This window comes from Panthera pardus, unplaced genomic scaffold, assembly GCF_024362965.1.
Source record: "Panthera pardus isolate Hobbes unplaced genomic scaffold, ASM2436296v1 HiC_scaffold_13, whole genome shotgun sequence".
Taxonomy (NCBI): domain Eukaryota; kingdom Metazoa; phylum Chordata; class Mammalia; order Carnivora; family Felidae; genus Panthera; species Panthera pardus.
Genome location: NW_026526688.1, coordinates 72,439,140 through 72,447,815, shown reverse-complemented (window position 1 = coordinate 72,447,815; position 8,676 = coordinate 72,439,140). Strand labels below are relative to the sequence as shown.

The 8,676-nt window shown below is 39.2% G+C and overlaps 1 pseudogene; it reads left to right on the top strand.

The window, feature by feature from the left end:
• The first annotated feature begins 1,207 nt into the window (after positions 1 to 1,207).
• Positions 1,208 to 1,893, top strand: LOC109262223 (cyclin-dependent kinase inhibitor 3-like; annotated as a pseudogene).
• The last annotated feature ends 6,783 nt before the right edge of the window (positions 1,894 to 8,676 follow it).

The window sequence follows — 8,676 nt, the reverse complement described above, 5'->3', positions numbered from 1 at the left end:
TAAAACGGTATGATACTGGCATGAAGGCAGACATATAGACCAATAGATACAATAGAGACCCAGAAATAAACCCATGCATATACAATTAACTGACCTTTCACAAGAGAGCCAAGAATACACAATTGGTAAATGGTGTCTTCAACAAAAGGTGCTGGAAAAACTGGATATACACATGAAAGAAAAAAAAAAAAAAGAAAGAAGTTGGACAATTTTCTTACACCATACACAAAAATAAACTATATGAATTAAAGATTTATACATAAGACCTGAAGCTATAAATCTCCTAGAAAAAAACATACGGGAAAAGCTGTTATCTTTTTAATTTTTTAAATTTTATTTTAGAAAGAGAGAAGGCTCACATGTGTGTGCAAGTGGAGGAGGGGCAGAGGGCAAGAGAGAGAATCTTAAGCAGGCTCTGTGCTCAGTGTGGAGCCCAAAGTGGGGCTCAATCTCACAACCCTGGGATCATGACCTGAGCTAAAATCGAGTGGGACACTTAACTGACTGAGCCACCCAGGTGCCCCAGGGGGAAACTTTATAACGTTGGCCTAGGTAATAAATTCTTGAATATGACACAAAAGTAGAGGAAGCAAAAGAAAATTATTTAATGTGGTACACACAGCTCTTTATAATCTGATAACTATGAACCTTGTAAACATTGTGTTCTATCCATTTCTTCACAATTCTCTAGCCATTCCAGGTTAGAAGTGTTAGAAGTCCCTTATAGTTTAAGCTACATTTCATCATATTTTTTGTTAGTCACAGCTCAAAGCTTTCTAATTGATCCAGCACCTCTATTCTTGGTATGTAAAATGACCTTTCCCCTGCCATTTGAATAAGCTCCTACTATTTCAATAAATACATTTAAATACCATATTTATTCTTTTTCAGAAGCCTTTTTTGACCTTTGCTGGTGACTTCCCCAACCTTAGGTGTAGTTGGGCACTAAATGGTTGATGCTCCCATGGCACTTTACACAACACCTTTGTTCTTATATTTCTATATTGTAATTTTTGTATATATATCTGTCTGACATCCGACTTTGCCCAGATTGACAACAGCTCGAGTCCAGGAACCACAGCTTATTTGTTATTTAATTCCTCACACTCAAGATAATCTTCAGTATGTAGTATATTCTTAATGAATGAGTTCATAAAATAATAAGTGATTGGACGTGGTAGCCAGTCGTGATGTGGGGTGGCCCGTGATGAAATCACCCAGTTCATTGCAAACAAGTGAATGTGACGCATCAGAAGAAGAGCCTATTGAAGATGAACAGACTCCAATTCAGATACCATGAGTACCCCTGTCACGAGTAAATTGTTCTCAGTTTCTTGGGTTATGTGCTCTTCCAGATGGTAAATTAAAAAATGTTAGAAGAGATATCCAAAAAGGTACAGAAGAACTAAGGAGCTGTGATATACGAGGCGTATTTATTTTCTGCCCCAGAGGGGAACTGTCAAAATACCGCGTCCCAAACCTTGTGGACCTCTACCATCACCATGGAATTATCACTCATGATCATCCAATCCCAGACGGAAGGACTCCCGATGTAGCCATCTGCTGTGAAATAATGGAGGAGCTTATAATCTGCCTTAAAAAAGAACTGAAAAATCTTAATACACTGTTGTGGAGGACTTGGGAGATCTTGTCTCGTACCCACTTGTCTCCTACTGTTCCTGTCTCACGCAACTTCCTCTCAGCAAGCTGTAGACAGCCTGGGAGACCCAAGAGGATCTGGAACAATACAATACAAGACTATAAAGCAACATCATTATTTTCATGAGTTTCGGGACAAACTAGCTGTACGCCTAGCATCAAGAGAGTCATTGTCAAGATCTGTATCTAGATAAAAAAGAATTTTAAATGACATATATACGACCATGTCTGAAATTTAAGAACTATTTAACATGATTTGTATTGAAATGAAACTTACCAGTGTTATCGGCTTGAATGTAAATGTATATGTGCAGATATTCCTAAAGCTTTTACTGACAAATTTCAAAAAAAAAAGTGAATAATTGAATAAATAAATAAATAATTGCATATATGCAATCTCCAAGAGACTGCAACACAGAAAGGAAGATAGATATTTGAACAAGGATCTAGGAGTCATGCTTGATGTTGGAAATTAAAAATGACACGTCCTATTCCTTAAATGCTTTTGTAATGCTTTTAGTTAACAGAGTCTGCCTCCATCTCTAGTCACCGTTTATGTAAGATCCAAGAAGATAATATTGTGCCATTTTATTGGCAGCTCCAAAGTTCTTAGCTTTACCAGCTCCTTCTGCTCAGTCTTTCTGAGTCTCTTCTTTTATTGGTATTGAGAAGTTTCTCAGTCTGGATTGTCGTCCGTATTCAGACAGTATGCAATAGGACAACCATCTCCCTGTTACATGGCTTTCTGCGCTTCTCATCTCAGCAAATCTTTGCAAGACTTACACGAAGGCTAGCAAGGTAACCTATGTATGTTTTGTCCGGTGACAAATGGTCAATTGTGCCCAACTTGACTCTGAAACACGTTCTGAATATTAATGATAAGAAGCACTCCCCTCCCAACATTGAAAGGTACTCGAGATCAACTGGTTAGAACTGGAGGTGACCATCCTGGGGCAAGGGGGTAAAGCACAGTGTACTGGTGATTTGTATAATCATCAGGATGCTTTTGTCACTTCATTGCCCTAATTTGCTGAACTGTAGTGTCAGGTTACAACTGAGATCCACCTCCACACATTCCCTGAATAATAATTTTTGCAAAGCTCTGACGATAGTAAATAGGTTGTAGTACCAATTCCAAAGCAATAGCGGAGTGGTAGGTTGACTACACCAAGAAGTAATTCTTTGACACCAGCTAGATATCCTATAATTCAATTCAGTTCTGACATTATTTACCTGGAGATAGCATCAGATTCCATAAGTTGAGGGCTCGGTTTTACAAGACTGCTCCCACAGCCCCCTTCAGATGTCACCCCAGGTTATTACCTGCACTTCTGACCTGCTGGCTATAAATTAAAGGTTCCCAACCCCTCTTTGAATTCCATTAATTTGCTAGAGCGGCTCACAGACCTCAGGGGAAATATTTCACTTACTAGATTACTGGTTTATTATAAAAGGATATAACTCTTGCTATAAGCCCCAGTCAATACTCCACATAGGGCTATTGCACAGAGAGAGAAGTTGTCTCTACCAGCATTCTAGGTTCCATTTTAGACCATGCAGTCTCAGGCAATCTTACTGCTTCTTATTTAGCATGTTCAATGAATATTGCATGAAGCATGGATGTACATGCATTCTGTTATATAATATTAGGTAGGGGAAACATTTTCCAGTCAGATACAATGTCTATCTCCCAAATATAATCAAGTAAAAAAAGAAGCAATCATTTCACATTAAATCTGTTTAAATCTTGATTATACCTTAATTTTATTAGCAATTACATTCCTAACTGTAGCCTTCCTTAGGACTTAATCAACAGATGTTGGTTTTATAATACTAGGTAGGGGAAGTGTTCCCCACCAGATATAATACCCATTCCCATAAGCATTCAGGTAAAGGAGACACAACTTCTTTACCTAATACCTGCTTAAATACTCCAACTTCTATAATCTTATCAACCATTACATATTTTTTTCTTTCAATTTAATTGTAGCCCCAGTTAGGACTTCACCAATGGATTCTGGTACCACTTCATGGGATTCCCATATCAAGACATCCTGGAAATTTCTCTTATCCACACAGTGTTCATTTCACCCACATTTGTGCAAAAGGCTTTGGGTCCCCAGTAAGAGATGGAACCAAGGAACTCTGTCTCTTTTGTCAATCTTTAACTTCATTACCCTAACTACTGCCATAAGAGATTGTTGGTTTTGGTCAAGTTCTCATTAAAATCTCCACCTTATGGCTTTGTAAATTCCTCCAAACAGGGGTAAGCAGAGTGGACTTGTTTGGGACCCTTTAATGTTGGAAGAACATAGGGAACTCTTCGGCCCACTCAACTTAAGGTTATGCTGTGTTAATATTTTTGTTTTAACCCAATCAATGTTCATTTTATTCATTCCATTCCTTAATAAGCATCTAAAGATTTCTACCCTGCTGAGACAAGTTCCGTGACTCTCCCCTCTCTGTTTCCTCTTTATTTCTTAATAACTGTTTAAAAATTACTACCTAGTTTGGACAAGTCTCTTGACTCTCCCTCTGCTTCTTCTCATTGCCTTATTAATTAACTGGATGTTTTTATTAGCATTTGTAAGACCCATGAAGGGAAGCTGAGAGAGCAAATTCCATAAAGTTTGGTTTTATGGTTTTACAACAATAAAGTTAGATGGGGTGTGCATGTAAAAGGAGCTTCCTTAACCATAGTGTTTACCATGGCCTGGGTGACGAGCTATATTCTGAGGGTGGGTGTATTGATTATTATAAAACCAGCCCTGCATGGCTCTCATGTAAAACATATCAGCTCTTTCATCTGGCGGTGTTCCATTTTGGCATTCATGAAAGACAGTTCACCTTCTCAGAGTGAACAGACCTTAGAGTGGCTTTTATTCACTTCACCAGGCTGGCTGTTCCCTCAAGAACACATATAGTCGTTTGTGATTATTCCGTAGTAAACTGTCGGTCTTCCATCAGGCCAACCATGCTCTCACTCTGCAGCATTAGAAGTCAGATACTATTTTCTAAAGAGTCGCTCCTATAATTTATCTCAACAAAGAGTTCTCAAGAAGCTGATGATACTAATCCACAAAATGAAACAACTCCTTCACCATCCTTAGGTGGGATCCAAAAGTCACCTCATGAACATAACAAACCTTTGCCACTCTCCTCGCCAAGGAAATTCCAAGGGTTTTACTAGCTCTGAGTCAGAAACAGAGCAAATATATATTTCTTATACATTACAATATCACACCGCCCTCAAAATTCATTCATCTTATGTCTAGTGAATTAAACCCACTGACTGTCCAGTTATCCAAAAAGTTCTAAAATAATAATGGTTTATTTGAGAACCAGGGACATTAGTGACATCGTGTCATTTGAACCTTAAGTATATCTATAAATTGTTATTATTACAAATGATTATATGAAGATTGAGACTTAGCCAGGTTAAGAAATATGCCTCATAGCTAGAAAATAGAGTAGCTGGGATTTCAGTCACTTTGGCTGAGCCCTAAGCCTCTGGTCATAGAATAGCTATGCTGAACTAGAATCCTTAAATCAGTCTTTCCTTTTCCTCACAGAAATCAACCCTGTCTTTTTTACTATCTTTTTATACTCACTCTCCACAAAGCCATCAGTGGCAATGGCAATGTGACTCACATACCAGTCTATTGACCTGCACTGGGTATAGAGAAGGCCTCTGTGGCACCAGAAAGAGGTACAAGGCGGGTTCGTGACTCAACACTTTGGGTGACCTACAAGGAAGAACTCTGTTTCCTTTTATTTTTTTTTAACGTGTATTTAGTTTTTAGAGAGAGAGAGAGGGCGTGTGAATGAGGAAGAGCAGAGAGAAAGGGAGACAGGATCTGCAGCAGGCTCTGCACTGAGAGCACAGAGCCCAGTTGGGGCCTTGAACTCACGAACTGTGAGATCATGACTTGAGCTGAAGTCAAATTCTTAACCAACTGAGCCACCCAGGCACCCCACATCTGTTTCTTAAAATTAAGTTTTGAGGGGCGCCTGGGTGGCTCAGTCGGTTAAGCGTTCGACTTTGGCTCAGGTCACGATCTTGCAGTCCTGAGTTTGAGCCCCGTGTCGGGCTCTGGGCTGATGGCTCAGAGCCTGGAGCCTGCTTCCCATTCCGTGTCTCCCTCTCTCTCTGCCCCTCCCCTGTTCATGCTCTGTCTCTCTCTGTCTCAAAAATAAACTTTAAAAAATAAAAATTAAAAAAAATTAAGTTTTGAGATACACCTACATCCTTATCATAAATATATTTTTATTTGGGCTAATTTGGATATATTTTCATTTCTTGCAATTTAGTACTTCCCAACTGTTTGTATTATTTATTATTATATAATAACCTACCCCAAAACATAATGTTTTAAAACAAAAAATTTGTTACTGTGCCATCTCACAATTCTTTTGGTCAGCAATTTGAACAAGACACACAAAAAGTGTGGCCGGTCTCTGTTCTATAATGTCTGGGCCCTGAATTTAGATTGACTTGGGTTGACTCAAGGGTTGGTGTCTGGAATGACTGAGTGACATCTCCCCAGTTATTCTTTCACTATGTGTTCCCTCTGTTTCTTATTACACTTCCTTTGTCTTACTTTTGTTTAATTGAATTTTTTTTATGGTTCCATTTTATCTCACGTTGATTTACCATTTATGTCCTAGGAGTTACAATATAATTGTAATTGTAAATTACAATTTATAAATTATAAATTATAAATAATCAGAGAAATTCAAATGCTTTACCACTTCACAGGTACCATGAAGATCCCCAACAGTATATTCCTGATTCTTCTCTCCCATCCTTTGTGTTATCAGTGTCATTTATTTTACTTTTTTGTGTGCTGTAAGTACAAGCTACATTGCTATTATTTCCGCTTTATACTGTCTGTTGTTTTTTAGATTTGTTTAAGAAATAAAAGTGCAATTTACCTTTATTCAAGGTCAGCCCTCTACATTTCTTTTGTAGGCTCAACGTCCTGTCTCAGCATCTGTTCTCTTGAAGACTTTATTAAACATTTCTTATAGTGCATGTCTGCTAGTGATGAATTCCCATATATATGCATATGTTGCATATATATTCATACATATGCATATATTCCCATATATATACATATATATTATACGTTTAAATATATATCCAATACGGAAACTATTGACTATTGTGATCTTGTAAAACACTTAATCCAAATTGAGGTATGCTATAACTGAAAAGTTCACACGAGATTTTGAAGACCTGTTATTTTAAAAAAGAATATAAAATATCTCATTGAGGACTTCTTGTACTCTCCTAGAGTGTAGAGAGCAGGAAAGAACATCACTCCCACCTTTATTTAAAAAAAAACAAACAGACTTGAGGGGAGCTTGGGTGGCTCAGTCGGTTAGGCATATGACTTCAGCTCAGGTCATGATCTCACAGCTCGTGGGTTCGAGCCCCACATCGGGCTCTGTGCTGACAACTCAGAGGCTGAAGCCTGCTTCAGATTCTGTGTCTCTCTCTGTCTCTGCGCCCCCTGCTCATGCTCTGTCTCTCTGTCTCCCCAAAATAAATAAACATTAAAAAAAATTAAAAAAAAAAAACAGACTTGAGGGGTGCCTGGGTGGCTCAGTCAGTTAAGCATCCAACTTCAGCTCAGGTCACGATCTCACAGTTTGTTGAGTTCAAGGCCTGCATCAGTCTCTGTGCTGACAGCTCAGAGCCTGGAGCCTGCTTTGAATTCTCTGTTTCCCACTCTCTGCCCCTCCCCTTCTTGACTCTGTCTATCTCTCTCTCAAAAATAAATACACATTAAAAAAAATAGCTGGCATAACTTCAAATTCATGACTCTTACAATCTGATAGAGAACTGAGGTTCCAGAACAACCACTTGTCCAAACACTAAGGAGAGACCAGCACCTTCAAGGAGAGAAGAGACACGAACATGTACTTACCAGATTAGTAGACACTAATAAGAGGAACCTAGCCATAATAGTTGACATATTGGTGAAGGTCCAGGGCAGACTTGCAGGAGAGCGTAGAACCCATGGGACATTAGAAATTAGAGGAGTGCATGCCCTCTTGCAAGATTTTCTCCATGAATCCCACATATAATCACAAAAAAGATCAGAGAGACGAAAAAGTATTGTTTGGGTGCAGACCCCTGGGGTGGGGAATAGCACCTCTGTCGGAAGGCCAGGGAGCTCCACTGACCCTTTCCCCCATCTCCTCATAAGAAAGAAACGTCTGCAGGAGGGAAGAAACCAAACACTTTCACCTTTAGAACATTGGTGAGGGAAGGGAACAGAGAAACCAAACTCTTAGAAAGAGGTAAGAAAGCATGTGGGGGCCCATCCAGCCAGAATATGGGCAGAAGGACTGAGAAGGCCACACCTCTGACACCCAGGGATAAGGTTCCTGCCCACGGCTGAGAATCAGAACAGACAACAGCCACCACCACGCACAACCAACAAGCAAACAAGCCTCGAGGAACAATAGCGTGTACAGAGACCCTCTCTTGAGATGTAGATGCGGATGCAGACCCAGCAGATGGATGTGTGTGCATTTTCAGGCCAAACAAATACTTATGAGAAAATGCACTCCCAGGAAACGAAGTCATCACCAGAACCACACCCAGAAATGACACAGATGTTGGGACTGTGTGACAGGGTATTTAAAATGTTTATTGTGTCTTTAATGAAAATGGTAGATGGCACGCAAAATCAAATGGTTAACTTCAACAGGGACGGGACATTAAGAAATGATTAAATGGAAATACTACAAATGAGAAAAATAGCAAAAAAGATGAACACTTTTCATGTGATCATAAGTACACTCAACACATCCAAGGAAGACATAAGTGAACCTTAAGGCAAGGCAATAGAAATTACCCCCAAAAAAGAGTGAAACAAAAATAGAACAGAGCATCCACGCGTTAAGACATCAAACAGTATAACATGTGTATTTGGAAACACAAAAGGAAAAGAGAGAGAATTTGGCAGAAGGAATATTTTTTAGGGGGGTGCCGGGGTGGCTCAG